The 23,784-nt window shown below is 47.6% G+C and overlaps 1 protein-coding gene and 1 long non-coding RNA gene across 5 annotated transcripts in view; one reads left to right on the plus strand and one right to left on the minus strand.

The window, feature by feature from the left end:
* Positions 1–16,635, minus strand: part of LOC120389398 (non-compact myelin associated protein) — a 30,618-nt gene extending 13,983 nt beyond the window's left edge. Inside the window, exon 1 of one of the 2 annotated variants that reach the window (XM_039511944.1) lies at positions 16,524–16,635. The gene's annotated coding sequence lies outside the window, so the exon portion shown is untranslated. Of the gene's footprint in view, positions 1–6,471; positions 6,577–16,523 lie in introns of those variants that run through there. The other variant, XM_039511945.1, reaches the window with a different exon arrangement.
* A 73-nt stretch (positions 16,636–16,708) lies between these two features.
* LOC120389399 overlaps positions 16,709–23,784 on the plus strand; it is a 33,244-nt gene continuing 26,168 nt past the window's right edge. For 2 of the 3 annotated variants that reach the window (XR_005590901.1, XR_005590899.1), the window contains exon 1: positions 16,709–17,131. This is a non-coding gene — a long non-coding RNA (uncharacterized LOC120389399). Of the gene's footprint in view, positions 17,169–23,784 lie in introns of all 3 variants that reach the window. The other variant, XR_005590900.1, reaches the window with a different exon arrangement.

Below are 23,784 nucleotides of genomic sequence, written 5' to 3' on the forward strand. Positions count from 1 at the left end.
TGGTACTTCCAGTTTTTCCCTTGCCTGTCTCCTCTGACTCCAGTCTGTGTGATCTCTCTTCAGCTCTCACGTATGGCCTCTCCCACAGTGGCAGCTCACATGACTAACAATAAGCAAGGTCAAAGTTAACAAGCAAAATTCAATGCAAACCGGACAGGGAGGAACTCACCCACCCACTCTTCAGGAATTTTGACTCCAGACAGGCACAAGGTTCATGAGAACACAGCACACTGGCGCTCATTCCCCAAGAGCAAGGACAGTCGGCCTGGGCATATGCCAGGGTTTTGCACACTGTTCGCTGTCTCTGGGATTTGCTCAGCTGTACAAAGCAAGATGAAGCAGTTTCTGGCTTGAGACGGTTTCTCCCAGTGACCTCTCATGCCCAGCTGCCCTGTCTCAGCGCACCATCTGCAGGTTCCTTTAGCTCCCCCTAGCATGGTGGGCAGCCCCTCCCACGGTTGCTTATGGCATCAGAGAGCCAGGTGTCAGCAAACAGCACTTTTGCTTCCCGCAGACAGATGGGAGCAGTTTGGTACAAACTGGAGGAACCAGTACAAATTTTTGTCTCCATATTTTCTTTTTTGGAAGTGCGTGACTTACGCTTTCTGATCAACTGCAAATACCCACAGCAGGGCACTGACGGGTGGAAAATTTTAAGAGGCAAAATAGCTCTGCTTTAATCTCTAGGCTGCAAAGACGCGTAGATTCTGATGTCCTGTTCTTTACGAATTCCAGATTTCTGCTAGGTAGTCCCCAGTGAGAGGCCCTGATCCTGAACTCACCTAAGGGCAGTGTAACAATTCCCACACATCGAGTTCAGATGTGCTTCATTCAGCGTTTGCAGGATTGGAGCCTTAGAAGTCGGGTCCTCCTGCTGATCACTACAGTCTGCAGTGGAGCGATTTCTTCCTCTCCTAGCTACTCGCAGCCCCTGCATAGGGCTTAGTGCTGGTGAAAGATGCCAGAGCAAGGGCCTCTGTCTGCAGAACAGGTGCAGCACAGGCAGTGGCAGTGCAAGCCACCTTCACATGTCCTACCAACGTGCCCCGGACACCTCTAAGGAGGTCTCTATGGCCCATTCAGTTCTTGGTGTCTTTGTTTAGACAACCATCAAGGGGACCAATTAACACCAGTTGTGATGGTATGTGTGTGATGCACCTTTGTCCACTAGAAACTAGACTGAATCCCACCGGTTCAGTTTGCAGGGTCTACAGAAAAGCTCGATGATTCTTTTATATGCTGGATTTTGTTGCAACAGCCTCTACAAGTCTCATGTCCCAAGTGACACTTGTAAGGCTTTGTCTACACTGGAACTTCGTCAGCAAAACTTTTGTCATTCAGGGGTGTTAGAAAAACCACAACCCTGAATGACAAAAGTTTTACCAACGAAAAGCGCCGGCGTGAACAGCACTTTGTCGGCTGCCGCTCGTTGGGGGTGGAAGTTGCTCTCCTGCTGACAAATAGTAGCTACACTGTGCACCTTTTAGCAGCATGGCTGAAGTGGCACAACTGTGTTGCTAAAAGCGGTGTAGTGTAGACACAGCCTAAGACACACTGCATGAAAGCGACAGCTCCAGGAGGCTTGTTCTCACCCAACTATGCAGGAGAGTGCACATGATCTGTAACTCCCTCGAGCACTCATGGGCATTAAATACAGGTAATTTACAGGCACTGATGAACAAACAGCCCCCTCAGTCTATGAAGCTGGGAAACCTGCCCACTTTTTCCTAAAGCATGAACTCCCAGAAGCCCTTGCTCTCCGAGCACTTTAAACCACAGCAGCAGATCCTACAGACTGTGCATTTCACTGGTCTTTGTGCTTAGAGGTCCCACTTTGCTACAAAATTCAGGAGCTGATAGTTGCTTATCAACCACACAATATTTGCTCAGGCACCTTCAAATTACCCTTGCTAGTCCACTGTGTTGCTCTATTTCTCTAACAATCAGAAGCGTCCGGCATTAGTCTGGGATTCAGCAGAGCAAGAATTCCTATGCATATCGCTCCACTTTTCCTTCCCTCCTGCAGTTTTCACTGGATACTAAAAGAGAAAAGCCACTTTCTCTGTGATGCAGATCTCTGGCAACTCCTTTCTTTTACCAAACAACTGAGTGAAACTCGTCACAAGATTTCTCTAACTACTGCACACAGGAATCCATGAAACACACTAAACTATTCAGGGTACACTTTGTATGGGCACGCACATGATACACTGCGCTTCCATCTGCCATCCTTTCTCTGAGATTCTCATAGCACTTTGCAAATGTTAATTCTTTAAGCCTCACATCCCCTGGGAATTAAATAGCATTATACCCATTTTATAGGGGCATGTAATGTGACCAGCCCACACAGCTAGTCAGTAGTCCTGTTTACTTCTTCTGGGCACTAGCCACTAGACCACAGTTCTTCCTAATGCTCCATCTACAGTAGAACCTCAAAGTTACAAACACCAGAGTTACAAACTGACCAGTCAACACACACCTCATTTGGAACCAGAAGTACGCAATCAGGCAGCAGCAGAGACAAAGAAAAAAAGAGAAATACAGTACAGTACTGCGTTTAACATAAACTACTAAAACTTAAAGGGAAAGTTTAAAAAAAGATTTGAAATGGTAAGGAATCTGTTTCTGTGCTTGTTTCATTTAAATCAAGATGGATAAAAGCAGCATTTTTCTTCTGCGTAGTAAAGTTTCAAAGCTGTATTGGGTCAATGTTCAGTTGTAAACTTATGAAAGAACAACCACAACGTTTTTGTTCAGAATTACGAACATTTCAGAGTTGCGAAGAACCTCCATTCCTGAGGTGTTCATAACTCTGGGGTTCTCACTACTGGATTCGTGTCATTTTCTTCACAGAAAACCTACAGTCGTTTTTTTCTTTTAAAGTGACTTCCGGGAGCACTAAGTGTCTCAATTACCTTGAGAATCTAGAAATCACATGTTTCAAACTTGTCAGCAACCTCATCATGTTCCCAGCAATAATGGAATTAACATCCATCCTTATTGTGCTGAACAGCTATAGGAACACCCATATATTAGGCTAACCAGGGGGTGAGATAGTTCAGTGGTTTGCACATTGGCCTGCTAAACCCAGGGTTGTGAGTTCAATACTTGAGGGGGCCATTTAGGGAGCTGGGGCAAACATCTGCCTGGGGATTGGTCCTGCTTTGAGCAGGGGGTTGGACTAGGTGACCTCCTGAGGTCCCTTCCAACCCTGATATTCTATGTTCCAAGCCTTCTGTCTCACCCCCCATTAAGTACTAATCTGCCAGCACAGAATCCCAGTTCTTGCACACGTAACTCTGTCAACTTTAAGGAAACACCTTCTGATTTGCTCGCCCACAGCACAATAAAGACAACAGGCTCAGTTACATCCACAGGTGTGAATGAGGAAAATTGTTAGCGAAAGATTTTGTTCTTGCAAGTACACATTCCAGACTTCTCCCCAGGGATGAGGTAATTGCCTAGATCAGTTTCAAATATTATGCCTTAATGGTTTTTAAATTAAAGAAACAAGTAGCTGCTGATGGGATAGCTTGGCAGCACAACAAAATGTGACATCGGTATCATATTTCCTTCCTGTTTATGGTTGTGTATAACGAGCTCAGTATACAGCAATAGAAACGGGTCTCAATTCTGCTCACGCAGGTGTGAATCCAGAGTAACTCAAATGAAATGATTGCAGCTATATAACCGGTAGCAGAATGTGACTGAACGTACAGAGCAGAAAGGTTAATTCTGTAACAACCTTATAAAACCTGTAACCTTTTAAATACTAGCAGGCACCACAAACAGTGCCACTAACCACTGTACTAATGATGGAAAAATAAACTAGTGGAAACTTCTCTGGGTCCTCTACCCTAAAAAGACGCTTCACACCCTTCACTTTGCACATGCGAGTGACCCGATGGAACTGATGGGACTGCTCACATGTTTATGGTAAAGCACCTGCGTAAGTCTTTGCAGAATCCAGTCCTAGGCCCTCACGTAAGCTAACCACATAATAATGCCACAGACAATGTCGACGGTATTCTGGATCCCTGAAGACTTTTGTTTTGTCTTATTCCTCTAAGCAATCACTGCTCAAACAGCAAGTTAATCAACAGCGATTGCAGTGGGTCAATGCAATCAAACGGAAAGCAAGCGTAATGGCTTTTGGAGTTTGGTGGCCAAGAATGGTTGCACACCTCTCATTTATGGTTTTAAACCTGTGATACGATTAGGCCCAAGAATCCTGGCAAGGACCTGATCGAGAATACCAGAGGTCTGTATAAACAATGAGTCCTTGTGGCGCTTTAGAGACTAACAAATGTATTTGGGCATAAGCTTTTGTGGGCTAAAACCCACTTCATCATATGCATGGAGTGAAAAATACAGTAGGCGGGTATATATATTACAGTACATGAAAAGATGTAATGTAATGTAATGTGCTGTAATATATATACCTGCCTACTGAATTTTTCACTCCATGCATCTGACGAAGTGGGTTTTAGCCCACGAAAGCTTATGCCCAAATACATTTGTTAGTCTAGTGCAGGGACAGGCAAACTTTCTGGCCTGAGAGCCGCATCAGGTTTCGTAAATTGTATGGAGGGCCAGTTAGGAGAAGGGGTTATGGCCCGGTCCCCACCTCCTATCTGCCCCCCAATGACTCCTGCCCCATCCAACTCCCTCTGTTCCCTGACAGCCCCCCTGGGACTCCTGCCCCATCCAACCACCCCTTCTCCCTGTCCCCTGACTGCCCCTGGAACCCCATCCAACCCCCACTCCTTCCTGACTGCTCCCCCGAGAGCCCTGCCCCCCTTCAACCCCATTCCCCCGAACTGCCCTGACCCCTATCCACACCCCTACCCGTGACCACCACCCCGAACTCCCCTGCCCTCTATCCAACCCTCTGCCCCCTTATCACACTGCCTGGAACACTGGTGGCTGGCAGCGCTACAGCCACGCCGCCCAGCTGGAGCCGGACCACACTGCCATCACCGCCACCACGCAGCTCAGAGACCGGAGCTGCGCTGCTCCGAGACCGGAGCTGCGCTGCTCCAGGAGCTTACAGCCCTGCCACCCTGGGCACTGCACAAGCGAGCTAAGCCTGAGAGGGAAGGGGGGAGAGTAGGGGAGGGGCTGGGGGGAGCCTCCCAGGCCAGGAGCTTGGGGGCCAGGCAGGATGGTCCCGCAGGCCGGATGTGGCCCACGGGCCGTAGTTTGCCCACCCCTGGTTTAGTGCCACAAGGACTCCTCATTGTTTTTACTGATACAGACTAACACGGCCCCCCCTGTGAACGAGGGCTGTATGTTTGCCACACAAAAGAGGAGATTGGTTACACTGCACACAGACGATTTCATTACATTTTACAATCACTTTTAGAACCACCAAAGCCTTTCCAACAAGTCTACAAAAGCACACTGGCCTCCCTTCCGCGGTCTGTATTCAGCCTGGGCCAGCATCCACTCTCAGCACCGATCCGTGGGAGTGGGAGCCTCTTGTTAAAAGCTTAAACCGCCACAGGAAAGGAAGGTTGGGGCAACTTTCCCCCCTTCTGAGGCACTTCACTCCCCATCCCTGCCAGAGACACAGATCCCCCGAAGAGCTGCAGCAATGAGCGGCACTGGGAAGCCTCCAGACAAGCAGCCCCTTCAAGGGATTTCACCCCAACCCTGCTCCTCAGACTGGAAACGCCGGGCTACCCATAGCAAAGTGCAGCTTAATCTAGGGGGGCTGCCTCCTTCCTGAGCCAGGAGAGAACAAAGGACTAGATTCCCCATTCCCACCACCTCCTCCTTCTCTCTCACGGAGGGGGGGGGGGTGTGAAGGGATCTTTTACTGACCCAACCTCTCCTCGTGCAGGAGACAAGCTCTGGGCTCCCCAGGGAGCTGAGGGTCTCCGGGAAGAGTCTGCCGGACTCCAAAGCGAGTCTATCTCACCGACAGAAGTGGGTCCCCCTCCAATAACAGATATTCCCCCCCTTTGTCTCCAGGGGCGCTGGATCAGTTTGTATAGTGGGAGGGGGGTGCTGAGAGCCAGTGAACCAAACTGCAAACCTTGTATATGATGGAAACCACCTCCAGCCAGGGGGTGCGGCAGCCCCCTCGTTGCAGCACCTATGGGTGTCTCTCTAGTAGGGTGGGACCCAGGGGTACAACAGCAGCCCCACAGCCCGGGGCTAAAGGGGGAAAGTCTTGTCAGCACCCAAAGCGGAAGCAGCCCAGGACTGGCCCCCGGGGGGGGGCAGCAGGGGAGCCCTGGGGACCCCCCCAGGCGTGTCCCCGCGTGCAGCAGGTCCCCCCACCCCCCGGCTCAGGCTCTTGTCCGGGGGCACAGAGCGGGGAGCCCGCCCCGGTCCCAGCAGCAAGGCCAGGCTCGGCTCGGCTCCTGGTCCCCTAAGGACGGGCGGGGAAGGGGGCTCCCCCCTCCCCGCTGCCTGGGGCGCACGGGGTCCCCCCGGCGGGCAGCGGGACTAGGACGCACTTACCTGCCGTGTCCGGGGCGCGACCGCAGCCCCAGCGCCCCGCTCCGCCTGCGGACTCCCGGGGCAGCCCGGCGCTCCCAGCCCCGGCTGAGGCCCCTCCCTCCGCGCCAGGTGATCCGCCCGCAGCCGGCCGCCTCCTCCCCCGCCGGGCCGGCCCCCCGGCCCCATGGGGGGCAGCAGCCTCGGTGGGGGGGAGAAATTCCCTTTACTCTCCCCCCCGACTTTAAAGAGGTTTTGGGGGTCAGATCCCCCCAGCAGCGGGAAATCCCTTCTCATCCCCCTTGGCAGGGCTGGGCAGTGATTTGTTTGCAAAAGGGGGGAGCTAGGGAGGACCTGCCCCACTCCCAGCTCGCAATTCTGTGCCCTCTCCACCCGGGCACGTCTCCACTGCACCCTAAGCCCCCTGAGTCCGACTCCGGTTTGAGCCATTTTTTTCAGCCAAAACTATGGACCAAATTGGACCCAGATTCACCACCAGTTTGGGTTGACCCGAAACTGCATCTGTAGGCAAAAAATAAACGATTTGCTGATTTTTCTTCACCCAGCTCTAGTTTTGAGCCGAGAGGTTCTGTGTTTTCTTGGCAAAGAGGACCAGCCATTTACCCTTTTTATTCCTAATTGTAAATTGAGATTCTCGTGTAATCCCACTCCCAGGAGCTGGGACTTTAGGAAAAAAACACCAAATATCATGAGATTTGTCATAAAATTGGGAGAGTGGGTGACCTCCCTCCTAGGGTGACCAGACAGCAAGTGTGAAAAATCAGGATGGGGGAGGGGGGGTAATAGGCACCTATATAAGAAAAAGCCCCAAATAACAGGACTGTCCCTATAAAACCGGGACATCTGGTCACCCTACTCCCCCCTGCTCTACGCAGGTGCCTGTGGCTAACATCGGAATTTGCTGAGTGTGTTCCCTGTTCTGCAGTCAGATCGGCTTGGCTGGAGCCCTGCATGGTGTGTCGCTGGGGCTCTGCACCAACACGGGAGGCCACTAACACAGATTCAAGTGCACGATCAAAGCCTGTATTTCTACATGGTATTTACCTGGATCCACAGCTCTGGCACTTTCTTGCAGGGGGAGGGGGCATATAAAGTCATGAGCCAGAATGACAGATGGTTAAATGTATCGAATGTCACCTCCGGGCACACACACAATAGTTAATGTAACTTACAGCTTTGGAAAACAAGAACTCCTCTGCCCGCAGCCCAGCCCAAAATAAAGGAATTCACAAATGAGACATCAATGCACCCAGCACTCATATGCGGAACGCTCAGACATGCAATTCCTCATCCAACCAGACTTCAGTCCTAGGCAGAGAGGTAGCAACCCACAAAGAAGGGGAGAGGAACAGAGTCTGACTGGGTTTACTTAAATAACTGATTGGGAGAAATACCTGGGGGTGAGTGGGCACCACTCTACAATGGGTTAAACACGTGGGCCTTTTCTTCTCTGGAGACCTGAGTGCATATGCTGCTTTAAAATCACAGGTGAAAAAGATCTGGTCAAGTAATAATTTTTTGTTGTTGTTGTTGCCACAGAGTCCACAATGTGCTCAGTGTTTTCGAGACCTACTGGAAGATGTGATCCCTGTTCCAAGTAGCTCACAGACTGAGCCCAGAAAGCCAGAGGTCAGAGAAGAAATCTCAGCAAGAGACAGGGAATAGTGTAGTCTAGATGTTAGCATGTGGGCCTGAGGCGCCGACTCCTCGCTTCTCTTCCTGGGTCTATCATCCATCTTTGGCAAGTTACTTAATCTCACGGTTAATGTTTCAATTTAACCATCTGTAACCTGGGTAGAAGTGTTTCTACCTTAGAGCAAGGAGATTAGAAGGGTTAATTTATGTTTGTAAAGCACCTGCAAGAGTGAACATGCTTTACTATTGTGCATTTGGTTTGGAAAAAGTAGATCACACACTTTTCTCCCCCCTTTCTCCTACCACAAGAACAGGGGGACATTTGGTGAAATTAAAAGTGGCAAATTTTCCAATTACACATCCAAGCAAAATAGACATGTAGGTATTTGGTTATCATTCACTGAATACTGAGACAAAATGCTTACACCTGCAAAAAGCCCTCTGCGCACCTGTCTGATCTTTTTAATATTAACCTTTGGTAGACACGCTGAATCCGTTAAACGTGTAAGCAGAGATTTCACTCAGTTTAAAAAAAATCAATAGAAATGACGTGTCATGGGTGTTGTCATGACGCACCCTGTACTGTGGTAATACCCTGTTCAATAGAAAGATCTGATGACTATACTGCTGGACAATGTCTCTTTAAACAAAAGCTCACTGTTGTAATGGTTGTTTTGTTACAGGGGAAGAATTTGTAAACCTGGTAAAGCTTCCTACATAAATAAACAGTAAATAAAATAGGTAAATTTAAAGCAGATAAATAGTTTTTCAAACCACATAATGAACCCACGGAACTCACTGCGACAAGACATTGAGGTCATGACCGTAGCAGGATCAGAAGAGGACTGGGCATCAAAAGAACACCCAGAATCACAGTAGGAAGGATTACAAACAAACAAACAAACAAACATTTTGGGATGGACCAAACCTTCCTGCCTCAGTGCATGAGCCAATCTCTAGTGACTGTGGGTTAGGAAAAGGCTTCCCCAATGAGTAGGTTATTCCATGACTTTCTACTGCAGGCCCTAGCGTGCCTTCCTCTAAGCATCTGGGGCTGGCCACATCAGAGACCAGACACTGGGCTAGTCAGATGCAGTGAAGGAATTCCTACCTCCAGCTCTCCAAACCCTTCTGCCACTGTCACATACATAATACCATTGGGATTCTCTGCTTGAAAAAAATCCCAGGAGAGAGCCAGCTGTCCCCTTGCAGGCCAGGATTGGTGGAGCTTTTTGTGGGAAGCTTATATATCCCCTGCCTACTCTGTGCTGGGCACCTCACTTTCAGAAGCAATGTATTCACCCACATTCCACTACTGAAAAAAAGGATTAATGGGGATGCAGAGTCTGATGATGGAAGTGATATCTGTAAGCATGGAACATCATTCTGAGTAAAGGGGAACAGAACTAAAAAATAAACATGAATGGTTTCACAAATAGCATATACTTTTTCAACACATAATTAGCCAGTGGAACTCACTGCTACAAGATATTGAGGTCAAGCCCTTAGTAGGAACAGAAGGGAGTGGGCCTTCAAAGAATATCCAGCCTTAGGCCTGGCATTTCAGGCACCTGTGTCGGCTGTGTGAGTCAGGTGCCCAAATACACTGGCACTCAGGAAGGAGTTTGAAAATCCCTGCCATATTCCATAAGGCACAAAATCTGATCTAACTGATATAGCTGGCACAGACTGCAAAGGGACAACATTGGCTTGGCTTGTGTTATATCCTGGAAAACTGAACCAAATCCTTTTTATAAACACCCCTGTTTGTCCTATTTGCTGTATTTCTCATCCCTCATCCCTTAGCATGTCCACGAAAAAAGGATCTTTGTAATCATCAATTCCTTTTTAACCTCACTTGAAGTCATAAGCTTTAGGCATCAGACTGGTTTCTGTGGGAATGATTCTGCCACGTGAGTTTTCAAAGTAATGTCAGGGTCAGCAAGAGGGGTCTCTTTTTTCTCCACCAAAAGACCTTGTTTCCGTCCACACCTTAATTAGGAACAAAGGAAAGACCCACAAAACATCAGCCAGAGCCATCAAGCTAGGTGTTTATACTGTAGGCATCACCCGAGTGCCACGTGAGCAGAATCATTTCCAAATGAAATGTTCCACATTCATTATGTGGGTTCAGTGCCTAGAACAAGGGGGGCCCAATCCCTGATTGGGGCCTTGGGGTGCAGTGTAGCCTAGTGGATAGAGCGCCAGACTGAGACTGAAAGAGAGTAGGGTGCAACTCCTGGCTCTGTCACTGGGTGACATTGGACAAGTTCCTTCATCGCTTTGTGCCTCAGTTTCCCCATTTTTACTGACCTCCTTGGAAAGCGCTCGGAGGTCTATGGCTGAAAAGCACAGTACAAATTCACTCTGAATTTGCTTGAGGCTGGTCTATGAGGGAGAGCATCGTCTGTAGCCATTCTGGGATAAATCCTGGTCCCAACGAAGCTCTTGTTGACTTCAGTGGGACTAAGATTTGCCGCTCCCTGAATCTCTCAATACACCCTGCAGCATACAGGATGGAGTAAAGGTGCGTGTGCAGGATGGGATCAGATCACCCATGGGATACGACAGTCACTTCCTCATTTCTGTCTGTATTTTTAGAACTATATTGTTCAGGAGATAAATCTGCTACCACTTGGTTGTGCGTTGTGATGGATTTAAGCTGTATTGCCACCTACGCTGCTATCCACATGACCAAAAAAAAAAAAGGGGAGGTGGGATTTCAGTCCAGCTTGGAAGAGATGGGAGCCAGCTCTGAAGTTCACACCTGTAGCAGGATCCAGAGTGTTTGGATTCAAACCCATCTCTGCTCCTGCTCCCCCGTGCAAGCCATTCTCTGCATACCAGGCTGCTCTGCAGGGATGGTGCAAGCAGATTTGGGGTCTCCGGCAAAGACTGAGGGAAGATCAGCCTCAGCCTCCTATCTCATGCCAGCTGGGTGGAAATGAGGGTCCAGGAAGAGGGATCACTTCCAGAGCTGAGCTATGCAGTTATGCAAAGAGTTGGTAGAAAAATAGCAGGAGGAAATCTGTGCTATATCCCAAGCAGGACTGGGAGAAAGCAGGAGATCATCCCAAAGCCCTAGAGGGCCCAAGCTGTTATCCCCACAGAGCTCACAGTTAGCATGAAACAGCTTACGCTGAAGTGTGGCTCTCATCACTGCCTCTCCCTGGCGTGGCTGGCCCCCCTTAAACCAGGGCCTCCTGCAGCTGCAGGTTGGGCAGGAGCGCGGGATCCTCCCTCCTGCCATCACCCGTAAACATTTGAAGCCTTAGTAAGAGTCATTCCCAGGGATGTGAGGATGCAGGGGGCTGATACAGGTAGACTGGCCTAAAAGCGACTTCTGCAGTTCCCTGCACCAGGGAGCCCTGCTATAATGGCACATAACAATCCCATGGTATGCGGCTCTGGGAAATCAGATGGGTGCATTAGCATTCCTTATCTCGCCGACAGAGCTGCTAAGGCAAATAAAAAGCTCAGTAATGAGTCACTCTGTTGGACAGAGGCAGGGATCGGAAGGCAAGCGGCATTATTGCGACTGGCTCAAATTCCACTGCCTCCCAGCCGCCCACAGATGCACATTAAAAGATAAAAGTTTTACACAGCAAAAGAACTTGGGGGGCCTAATGCCAGGAACCTTTATCATTGCCCAGCCGACGAGCCCAACGCAGGGAGGAGCCAGTTAGCGTTTGCCAGCCTTGCCCACCCTTAGATCAGTCCCTGGAGACAAGGACCAGAGCTCCTCTGCCCCAGAGGCGGGGTTAAGTTCAGAGGGGATGTAAATGGCGTAAGGTACACACTGAGCTAGAAGAACGGGGAAAATGGTAGCAGGAGGGTGTAAAATGACATGGGTTTGCATGGCGCTGGGCATGTCTAGGCAGGAGCATGGGGGAGAGATTTCTTACCAGCCACTTTCCTGCTACCCACACCCCTCCCAAATCCCTGGCATGTAAATTGCACCACTTTAGGCTCAGACCTGCTTTACCGATGTGTAACGTATTCATGTTGCCTTTGAATTTGGTCCACGGCCTCTGAGAACCAGCAAGGCCCTTTAACGGCTGCTATTTAAAAGAGAAACTACTTTACACCTTAAAAATAAGATACTTGCTGATTCATTCCCACTACCAGGCTTGTGAGACCAGCCAGGAGCTCCGTATCAGCTGTAGCTTTGCATAAGTCAGGCAAGAAGACTTGTTGCAATTGCTATTTGTTTGTGCTGAGATAGCACTTAAAGATGCCCACCTGGGATCAGAGTCCATTATGCTATACGCTGTACAGACACAAGAGACAGGCTTTGCCCGGAGAAGTCTTCGAGCTACATAGACAAGACAGATGTGGGTGGGGAAACAGAGGCACAGAACGGTAAAGTGACTTGCCTGATGTCACAGAGCATGTCAGAGCTGGGAATAGAACCCAGGTGTCCTGACTCACACAGTCCAGTGCTTTTTAGTACTTTATCTTCTACTGTCCTCAAAAACAGTAACTAAGTAGCTCAATTTTCTTTTCCCTAGGTGACATGTAAAGAAATTGAGGCCGAGAGCAGCATTGCCAACTCAATGAGCATTCAACCCCCCGCCAGAAAAAAATCAAGAGATTGCCTTAAAAATCATGAGATTTTTTTTAAAATTAGGTGCTTTTCATTTGGCTTCTGCAGCTCATTTGAGCCTTAAGGGGCCATATTTTCATTTTTTTTCCTGCATGCTCCATGAGGGCTAGAAACTTTTTTTTTTTTTAATGAAAGCCTAGATTCGCCCATGATCACCTGACTCCGGGAGCTGGGGCTTGGGATGTTAAGTACAACGTGAAAAATCACCCACAAGAGTTGGTATCACTGAGAGAGGGACTCAGCCAAGGCAGCAGATGAGTCAGGACTGAAAGTGAGAAGCCCTGAGCTAATTCTGCCAGGCCAGCCTGCCCCTCTGGGTAAGGAGCCGTTGGTTATGCACTTTCAGATTCTCCATCTAGGTGGGATAAACCCTCCTTCTGTCACGCAGAGACAGGGTGCATCAGCCCTTAGTCATGAATCCATTGTGCACACCTCACCTGCAACTAGTCTCCCTGCCATGCTGGGCTGGGGGTCCTTGATTACCCTCCTGTAGACCTACCCAGGTGATGTCTAAAGGCCACGCTGATCATTTGAAGCATAACAGGAGATACTTTGGGAACAGGGAAATGTAATTCAGTCCACTCAGCGCACCTTGAAATTGTTCAGAGCGAGACTGAAACTGCCTCTCCCCACAAGCTAGCTCAGCGCATTGGATCCACGCATGCTAATGGAACAGACCAGTGAGGGACAGACAGGGCAGATGGGCAGGTACCAGAGTTATCTTACCACCAGTACAGTCTATCCATCTGGTTACCTGTGTACTTGGCTACTAGTCTAGTGGTTAGAGCAGAACACTGCAAGGCAGGACTCCTGAGTTCTCATTGATTGGCCATTCCAGCTGGGTGGGGGTGAGAAGAGACGGACTAGCCGGTGTGTGTAGAGCTAGATAAGATGAGACACCCGTTCTGAAGTGGGCATGAGAATATTTACCTAGCGCACAAGAGTGTTGTGAAGTGTTAATATGTGTAAAGTGCTTTGAGATCCCTGAATGGAAATAATCATGTAAGGGTCAAGCATTGTTATGGTCGGGTTCCGTGTGTCAGTTCTCCGGGACCCAGCTTTGGTGCCAGTCACCTTGGCGAATACGCTCAAGCAGCAGTGTTCGTTTTTAAAGAGCTGGTTCTGCAAGCCCAGGTGATGGCTGGGTTCCATAGGAGAAGTACGTGCTTGGCATGTTACCACTGCAGTAAACAGAAAGTCACCTCTTGTATGGGACTGTTTGTGTTCCCTGAGCCTGGCAAGGTGCTTACTGTAAGTATCCGGGTTGATTCAGATTTAGTGTTGGGTAGGAGGCTCGTTTTAACACTTTATCAAATGCAACATGGGGAACAAAACATGAAAGCTTTTATGCTGGAGACAAGGGAGTCTAGAGGGAATTAGAGCTTCAAAACCTAGTTGCTGGTCACTTCTATTTGCAGATGTTTCAAGATCCACCATTTAACGGGGCAGCTTAGTGACCTATGAATCAGCATGGAGCTACTGAGATTTCCTTGGGCCGCTGGTTCAGAGCTCAGCAAGGCTGACGCCGTCCTTCATCTTTCCAAGGTGATTCATTTAGTTTAGTGGGTGTCTTTATAAGACTCTTAAAAAATAACATGATTCTGCCTGGACGTGAAAGAACTTGAGGCACTGTTGTGAGCGCAGGCGTGGTATCCTTATCCCACCTTCCCCTTCCAGTCTCCACCTCGGAGCAGGCTGCATTGCACTGACGCGATGTGTGTAGCCGGTGAAAGGTTCTACATGGTGGTTAAATAGTATTACAACCGTCCGAACACTTCATTTGGTACAAAGGAGGAGGCATCAGCCCGTGTGACGACCAGACAGTCCAGATTTCTGGGGAAAGTCCTAGGTCTCCAGTCAATTGCTCTCCTGTGGCCTTTGCCCATCAGTGAGTGGGTTGGGGTGGAACGCTAGAGGAGAGCAGGAGTAAAGGTTTCCATTGTAAATTGCTGCCTAGATCCTCTACACACACTTTCCTCCCCAATGAAGCTGGAGCACCGTGGCCTGGAGCTAATGGAGAGCCGAGCCAGTTCCCGGCTGGTCTGTCGGATTTGGGGCGGGACCTTTGTAAATGCCCAGAGGATCTCTAGCGATTTTGGTTCTATCGGTTCTACTTGGCAGCATTTCCGCGCTGCACAGGGCCCCCTGAGCACGTGGGGCTCAGTGCCCAGAACGTCTCCATTACCTGAGCAATAAACACTGCTGCAAGGTTTATAGCCTCCTGTGTGTGTAAAGCATGGCACGCCCTGCCCAAGCAGCCAGCCCTGAGGGACTGGATTTGCTATGAGGAGAGACTGCTCCTCTCCGTGGAGGGACTTTCCAGCCTGGAGACTGGAGCTCAGTGCCAGGAAACACCAGTGGGTACAATCTCTGCTCTACCCACCGACACACTGGCTGGCTTTGGGCACGTCACTAATCTCTCTTTTTCCCCATCAAGGGAAAGTAACATAACAGCACAGCCTTCACAGGACAGGCTCTTACCGACCCCTTACCACCACCATTCTGGCAGCTGCTTTCATTCACGTCAGGCAGCAGCTCGAGTCGGATGAAATCCTGAACTTCAGAACAGACCAAGGTTGGCCTCAGCTGTCTCCCGAGTGGGCTATTCCCCAGACTTCCTGTCTGACACTCTAGCTCAGTGTCTCTCAAACTTTTGTACTGGTGCCCCCTTTCACATAGCAAGCCTCTGATGCAACCCCCCTTTATAAATTAAAAACACTTTTTAATATGTAACATCATTATAAATGCAGGAGGCAAAGCTGGGTTTGGGGTGGAGGCTGACAGCTTGCGGCCCCCCCATGTAATAACCTCGTGACCCCCTGAGGGATCCTGACCCCCAGTTTGAGAACCCCTGCTCTAGCTTCTCCCGAAGAGAATTTCACAGTCTTTCACTTCTGTTGCATGGGAACTAATGAGATCCACCTGGTCTGGCTGCTGGGGGAGCCAGCAGAATAGCGCTGCACCTCCAGTTAGATCTTGATATTTCTTCCCCTGGGAGAAACAGAGCTAAGGTGTTGCAAGCATGAGAGTTTCTTCCCTGCAGGGTCCCAAAACCTGGACACCATGTCACAAATGCTTACCTGGGAGGCTCAGTTTGCCAAGCACGATGTAACTGCTGAGCATTGTTATCCCGATTAGTGCTGCAGTGAACTAGCCACACTTTGGCACGGATGCCCCACTGAGTTCATTTGGCTGAAGATGATATAAGCCTAGGCGGGGACGGTGCTCACCCTTAGATCTCTATAGCGTCCCTCACAGTGGTGAAGGAACGGGACTCAGATGCAATGGATGTGAAGGGGACTCTTTGCTGAGATCCCCGCATAAACAAGACCTTGTACTGATCTCTGGAGGCTTCCCCCCACCCCAAAGGTCTATTCGCTTCAGCACTGGTGGCAGTAGCTGAGGGGACCGCTAGTGTTAACCAGCCTCCCTTTTCTTAAACCTATTGGCACATTAATAACCCTGTTCAGAGCAAGTTTAGATGACCTGGTGACTAAAACACCAGCTGTCCCCATTGCATGAGATATTTAACATTAGGATGGTCAAAGCACCAGAAAGCAGAGTACATGAAACCATTCAGCACTGGCTGGCAGGAGTGGACTAGACGAGAGGTCCTTGAAATCTCTAACATCTATTTTGTCTGTTACTGACTTTTCCTGAGATCAGGAGGTTAGAGAGCTTCTGAGAGACAGAGCAGGTGTTTCCCAGTCCTGAGATCCTCTCCTCTTTTTGACATAAACTTTCTCTATGCAAGTGGAAATCAGCTGTAACACAGGACCCTGTGATTATGGATCTGATGTAAAAATTTACTTACAAGAACATCTTGATCTTGGTGTGCCACGGGGTGAAGTTCTCTCTCATGGAAAGAAAACAAACAAAGAAGAGTGTATTTAGCATAACCTTTGCCCCACTGCACTGTCAGTCAACTCTGAATCAATTGTGCCATCACCAATCGGTGTCATCGCAGCAGTACAGTGTGTTACAGCCCAAGCACTGTGCGTGGGTGTCAAGTAACACAGAGATAAAGTGAACCAATGGGTGAATCAGGGCAACAAAATGTGCTGTGACAAATTTGAGGCTCCCATGCTGTGTCTCCTGACCACCTGGCATTTCACAGTGACAGCGAGGAGAAAACTTGCCTGCTTTAAAAGTACGCTGGAGCCAAAGGGGAATCTCCGTGAACGGTTAGCAGATTAGGGCTTCTGACTCAGAACTGAGTCCTCATTCCGTCCAGTCCAGGGCAGTTGTGCCTAAGGTCAGCGTCAGTCTCTGGAGAACCCAGAATATAGGACTCATGGCTGAAGGTCCTACAAAGTACAGGGAAAGGATAATGCCCAGGTTGCAAGAAGCTTGAATAGTGTCTCTCTTCCCTTCAGCCCGTGAGGCCCTCGGCAATCAGGATCTGACGGACTAGGAACTATGGTAAGAGAGTGGCTCATTACAAACAGCTGACAAGAAGGTGAGAGTAACAGTAGGGAGAAATTAGTATTGGGAAAATCTCTTACCACTTCAAAAGAGATTTTTCCTCCCTTGGTATCCTGCTGTTAATTGATTTATCTCGGTAGACTGACCTCACACTTGGTAAAGCAACCCCCAGCCTTTCATGTATTTATACCTGCTCCTGTATTTTTCACTTTGTGCATCTGATGAAGTGGGCTCTAGCCCACGAAAGCTTATGCCCAAATACATTTGTTAGTCTCTAAGGTGCCACAAGGACTCCTCGTTGTTTTAACACTTACTGTGTTCAGCTCCTTGCATCTGAGGAGCTCAAAGTACTTTACCAGCATTGATTATTGTGTTTCATGACACCCTACAGAATTAGATATTAACCCCATTTTACAGATGAAGAAAATGAGGCCTGGAGAGGTTACTATGTTCCTTGCTCAAAGTCACACAGTGAATCAGAGGCGGACTTTGGAACAGATCCCAGATCTCTCGATTCCTATTGCCCTCCTCTGACTCTCAACTCATTTCATCTTTCTCTGCAACAGGTACACGGGTAGTGACAGAATCCCATTGTTTCCTTGCCAGGTAAAAAAAACCCTCTCGATTTATGTGCATGACTCATCTACGTCCTTCCATGTTATTTAACGCCGCAAAGCACTTTGAACTAGAGCTTGTGTGAAACATAACATACAAAATAAAGGCCAGTTCTTCAAGAACTCCACTTACAAAGCTCTCACTGGCTTCAATGAAAGCCCATGCAGAGTGTCTACAGATCCTAAACTGGCCATAGGCTTTAAACTTCTATTACTAGCTAATGCATTGACATCCACTCCTGAGTTTACACACAAGATCCCTGCTCTCAAGATCATTGACTCCATATTCAAAACGTCAGCTGCCAATGCCAGATTACATTTGGACAATCTCGGTTTCTAATCTGATATTGTGCCCTTGGGGATGTGTTCGTTAGGCACAAACTCTACCCTGCGATATGCAAGAGCAATTCATGAAGTAAATGGGAGTTGTGCATGCGTATCCAAGGGCAGAATTGAACCCGTTTTCAGGAACTATGGGCCTCATCCTGTCAAGCACTGAGCACTCTCCACTATGACTGAAGCCGGAGTTGAGGGTTCTCAGTATCTTGCTGCATCTTGGAGAATAAGGCCTGTCGTTGTTCTCCACATACTGAAACTGCTTAAGGCTAATGTCCTGCCTTTAATTACAGACATTAAGCAAGACGTAAGGAACAGGCATATCTTACTAAGATCTGGGCTATGTAGCATATGTTGCCAAATGCCATTTTCATGCTTAAGCTGTTAAGCAAGCTTCAACCTATTCCTAGAATGTCAGGTACATTCCGTATAACGCTGACTGGAAGTGTATTTAACCTGACAGAGAGGGGAGAAGTTAAGCGTGCACTGGTTTAGTGCAAGGGATAGTCCAAATGAATATGGTGTAATTCAACAGATGGCATGATCTATTATTATACAGTATTTCTTATTATCTTTCACGCAGTGCCTGCACACACATAGTAAGACACACTCCCTGCCCCAAAGAGCTTACAGTCTAAGTTCACAAAGGATGCAACTAAGGGGAAGTCTATACTACCCACCCAGGTCGGCGGGTAGCGTTTGACTTCTCGGAGTTCGATATATCGCGTCTCATCTAGACGCGATATATCGAACTCCGAACGCGCTCCCGTCGACTCCGGAACTCCACCACCGCGAACGGCGGTGGCGGAGTCGACGGGGGAGCCGCGGACTTTGATCCCGCGGCGTCTGGACGGGTGAGTAGTTCGAACTAAGGTAGTTCGAGTTCACCCTAAGTAGTCCTGGACTGGCAGGAGAATCATTTTGTATTAGCAATGATTCAACCACCACCAGTGTCAAAAACGAGGGTGAAGGGCACAGGTTTAATTGCCGTACGTCTACAATTAATTTGGCTTTGCTTGCTATGAACATAGTAAACGTGAAACCTAGGTCACGCCAGTCCACTTTAACAGCCTCATTTCCTAGGGACAATATCACATTGTGTGCTGAGGGGTCATGATGAGGCATCCCTTTACCTGGCAGAGTAAATCACTCCTTTTTGATCTCAGCCAGGGTGACCAGATGTCCTGATTTTATAGGGACAGTCCCGATTTTTGGGTCTTTTTCTCATGTAGGCTCCTATTACCCCCCCACCCCCGTCCCAATTTTTCACACTTGCTGTCTGGTCGCCCTAATCTCAGGGCAAAAAACAGCCTTGGGGGGTTTATTTTGCACCTTTTCTTAGCCAGCAAATGGCAGTAGGCATTGGGTGCGTGAAGGGGGGATTTTTTAGATTTTCTGTAGGAACTGAAGGGTTCCTCATGCACAGCCGGCACACCACGGGGGAAAGCCCCCTGCACTGGTTTACCCCTTTTTAGAGAGACGAATCTCAGGGGAAAGGGTAGTTCACTTTTCATACTCATTCAGATCCTTGATCTACGCTCAGAGCGAGTTAAAGTTGCCACATACGCCGCCCATCCTGGACTTGTGTCGGTGGGGCGTGTGCTAGCTGCTCAAAGGAGCTGCCCAGATGCTGCTTTGATGTTAAGAGCACAAGAACGGCCATACTAGGTCAAACCAATGGTGCAACTAGACCCGTACCCTGTCATCCAACAGTGGCAGGTGCCAGGTGCTTCAGAGGGAACGAACAGAACAGGGCAATTTATCAAGTGGTCCATCCCATTGTCCAGTGCCAGCTTCCGGCAGGCAGAAGTTCAGGGACACCCAGAGCATGGGGTTGCATCCCTGACTCTCTTGACTAACAAGCACTGATGGATCTATCCTCCATGAACTTATTTAATTCTTTTTTGAACAGTTATAGTTTTGGCCTCCACAACATCCCCTGGCAACAAGTTCCACAGGCTCACTGTTCGTTCACTTGTTTGGGTGACCCCAGTTTGTGTGCGACATGAAGGATAAATAAAACTTTCTTATTCACCTTCTCCACATCAGTCACAATTTTATAGACCTCTATCCTATCCCCCCTTAGTCGTCTCTTTCCTAAGACGAACAGCCCCACACTTTTTAATTTCTCCTCATATGTCCTTTTCTGTACTTTTTCCAATTTTAGTATCTTTTCTGAGATGGGGCAACCAGAACTGCATACAGCAGTCAAGGTGTGGGCGTGCCATGGATTTATAGAGTGGCATTATGATATTTTCTGTCTTCTTATCTATCCCTTTGCTAATTGTGCCTAACATTGTTCGCTTTTTTGACTGCCACCGCACATTGAACAGGTGTTTTCAGAGAACTATCTATAATGACTCAAAGATCTCTTTCTTTAGTAACAGCTAATTAGACCCCATCATTTGGAATGTGTAGTTGGGATTATGTTGTCCAATGCGCGTTACTTTGCATTTATTAATATTGAATTTCATCTGCAATTTTGTTGCCCAGTCACCAAGTTTTGTGAGATCCCTTGGTAACTCTTCAGTCAGCTTTGGACTTAATCATCTGTACATTTTGCCACCTCACAGTTTACCCCTTTTTCCAGATCATTTATGAATATGATGAACGGCACTGGTCCCAGTACAGATCCCTGGACGACTCTGCTATTTATCTTTCTCCACTGTGAAAACTGACCATTTATTTTCCTAACCTTTGTTTCCTATCTTTTAACCAGTTACTGATCCATGATAGGACCTTCCCTCTGCCTACTTTGCCTAAGAGCCTTTGGTGAAGGACCTTGTCACAGGCTTTCTGAAAGTTCAAGTACACTATATCCACTGGATCATCCTTGTCCACATGCTCGTTGACCCTCTCAACAATTCTAATAGATTGGTGAGGCATGATTTTCCTTTACAAAAGCCGTGTTGACTCTTCCCCAACATATGTTTATCTAGGTGTCTGATCATTCTGTTCTTTACTATAGTTTCAACCAATTTGCCCAGTACTGAAGTTAGGCTTAATGCTTGATAATTGTCAGGATCACCTTTGGAGCTTTCTTTAAAAATTAGCATTACATTAGCTACCCTCCAGTCATCTGGTACAGAGGCTGATTTAAGCTATAGGTTACATACCACAGTTAGTAATTCTGCAATTTCATGTCAGAGTTCCTTCAGAACTCTTGGGTGAGTACCATTTGGTCCCAGTGACTTATTACTGTTTAACTTATCAACTTGTTCTAAAACCTCCTTTATTAGCACCTCCATCTGGAATAGTTTTTCAGATTTGTCACCTAAAAAGAATGGCTCAATCTGCAAGATGTCACAGCTTGGGCTCTCGAGTGTGGGGTGGGAGGAGACAGCATGGCACTGGGAGAGGGGCATTTTCTCATGCAGGCAGCTTGCAGGGCATTTAGGGATTTATAGATCAAAACCAACATTTTAAATTCTAACCCAGTAGCCAATGGGCAGACAATGTAGATCCTGGAGCACTGGTTTTGTGCCTATTGTGGGTTACTTCACTCAAGCTGCCTCTGCCTACAGTTTTCACCATCCCATCCCAATCCTTTCCTCCTGAGGTTAAAAGTAGGATGTTTCCTGCCCAATACATCCCAATCTCTCCCTCCTCACAGAGCATCTCACCCCCACAGGACAATAATTTCCATCCCCATTAAAAACAAAAAAAAAAAGACAATGACCCCCAACTCTCCCGTCTCTCCTTAGAGCATCTCACATGCACCAAACAAGCGATGGCACCCAACTCATCCCAGTTCCAATGCCACAAAGTTTGGCGAAGGGCATGGGCTAGTGTAAAAGACAGGGGAAAGTCCACTGGAGACTCTCCTACCCCCTAGGAACACAGAAACATGAACAGATCACAAAATCCCCCAAGCAAAACCTATTGACATACCCTTCAATCCCACGAGAAAACCACCCCACTCCATCAGCACACACGATCCAGAGATCATTCCCCAACCTCCCCTTCAACTTTAACTCCACCCCTCAGCTGCACAATAACCCCTCTCTGCCCCACCTGCAGTTTGAGAGCTGTTCCCTTTAATATCTATATCCGTGTATGTTTGATTGATTTAGATTTATGTAGACATTAAAGGGCATCTATCCAAACCTTTAGGTGCCTTTCCCATATATTAAAAAAGATTGACAGTCTCCACACACCATTCCAAAGGGCTGTATTTTATCATATTTATGTGGCCCCCATTACATATTATCTGAGCCCCACACGAGTCTAAATGTATCTATCCTCAGCACCCTGTGAGGTGCTCTGATCCCCATTTTACAGACAAGGCTATGGGAGGCTAAGTGCCCAAGGTCATACATGACAGCACAAGCACATCAACCCATGTCTTCCAAGTCATAGGTTAGTGCACTAACCACTGAACCGTCCTTCCCCTCTCAACAGCTAAAACAGAGGCTAGCCATTCCCACTTGTACAGTCCAAGAGAGGCGCTTATTTGGCACCACAATATTGAAACAGTAATATTAACCCCAGGGAAGTCTGATGTGGGGGATACGTTGACATCATACATACATACACGAAGTAGAAAGAAGTCTCCTTCAATGAGTTTAAGAAACAAAAATAAACTAATTTTATTTCTTAGTTTTGAAAAACAAAACTTACCAGGAATCACAAAAGCTTCAAAAAAACCCCAAACCACACATTCTGCTTTGCCATCTTTACAGAACATTATAGACTTTGTTGTCAGAGCAACATAGCATGGTCATATTTAGCCAGTCTACATGGACAACAGCTTGGATTGTCACATCAGGTACAATATAATATGGAGTGCATGTTATTGTAGTTCGTCTTGAGAACACAGACACACCACGCATCGACAGGTGGACAAAAATGGGTAATGTACATCTCAAATACAGGACACACAAGGCAAAAACTGCATCTAGGAAAAATTGATTGTACCTTCAATTCATAAAGAATGTTATTGAATTAAATGGTCACATACCGACATGAAAGTGATGGAAGATTTAGGCAAAGACCAAACAGTACAGAAATCACATGTGCAAGAGAAACATACGTCTATGGCACAAGCCGTCATGTGATCAACAGCTGGAATTTACTTCGATACTTCCTGGTACTATAACACTTCACACAAAGCAGCAGCAAGAGAGTGAAATAGAAATCAAGTAGGACGACAGACACTAGCTGTTCTCAACTGATGCATTCCTCTTGCTTCTCAAATGTAATCCTTTAATATTGCAATGTTTGGGTGTTAAAAATAGTGGATTAATGGAAATTAATAGATCAGTTCTCTTTGAAGTCCAGATCTGTTCTAAGTCAACATTTTAAACAGACAGACACAGAACCCTCCTATAAAAAATGTACATTTCACAAAAGACATTATGAAGTCCAGGAGATAAACACGATATAGTGTTCTTTTTTTTAAGGAGGTACTTAGCAGAAGCCATGCAAGTACAAGTATGTGATGGCAACTGGCCTGTGGAACACAGTCACAAAAACCTTGTTTTTAGGCACACAAAAGTGCTCTGATACACAAAATTTCCACACTTAAAACCACTGCAATTTTCTTGTGTGTGAATATGCATCTGATGTTCAGTTCCCAATTTGAGAAAAGATTTCAGCACCTGTAAAGTGAACAACCGCTGGCTGGGAACTGCACTGTGAGAAAGTAAAACCCATCTTAGGGCTTGTCTACACCACGCAGCTTTTAGCGACAAGGCTGTG

The sequence above is a fragment of the Mauremys reevesii genome, linkage group 23, assembly GCF_016161935.1.
Source record: "Mauremys reevesii isolate NIE-2019 linkage group 23, ASM1616193v1, whole genome shotgun sequence".
Lineage (NCBI taxonomy): Eukaryota > Metazoa > Chordata > Testudines > Geoemydidae > Mauremys > Mauremys reevesii.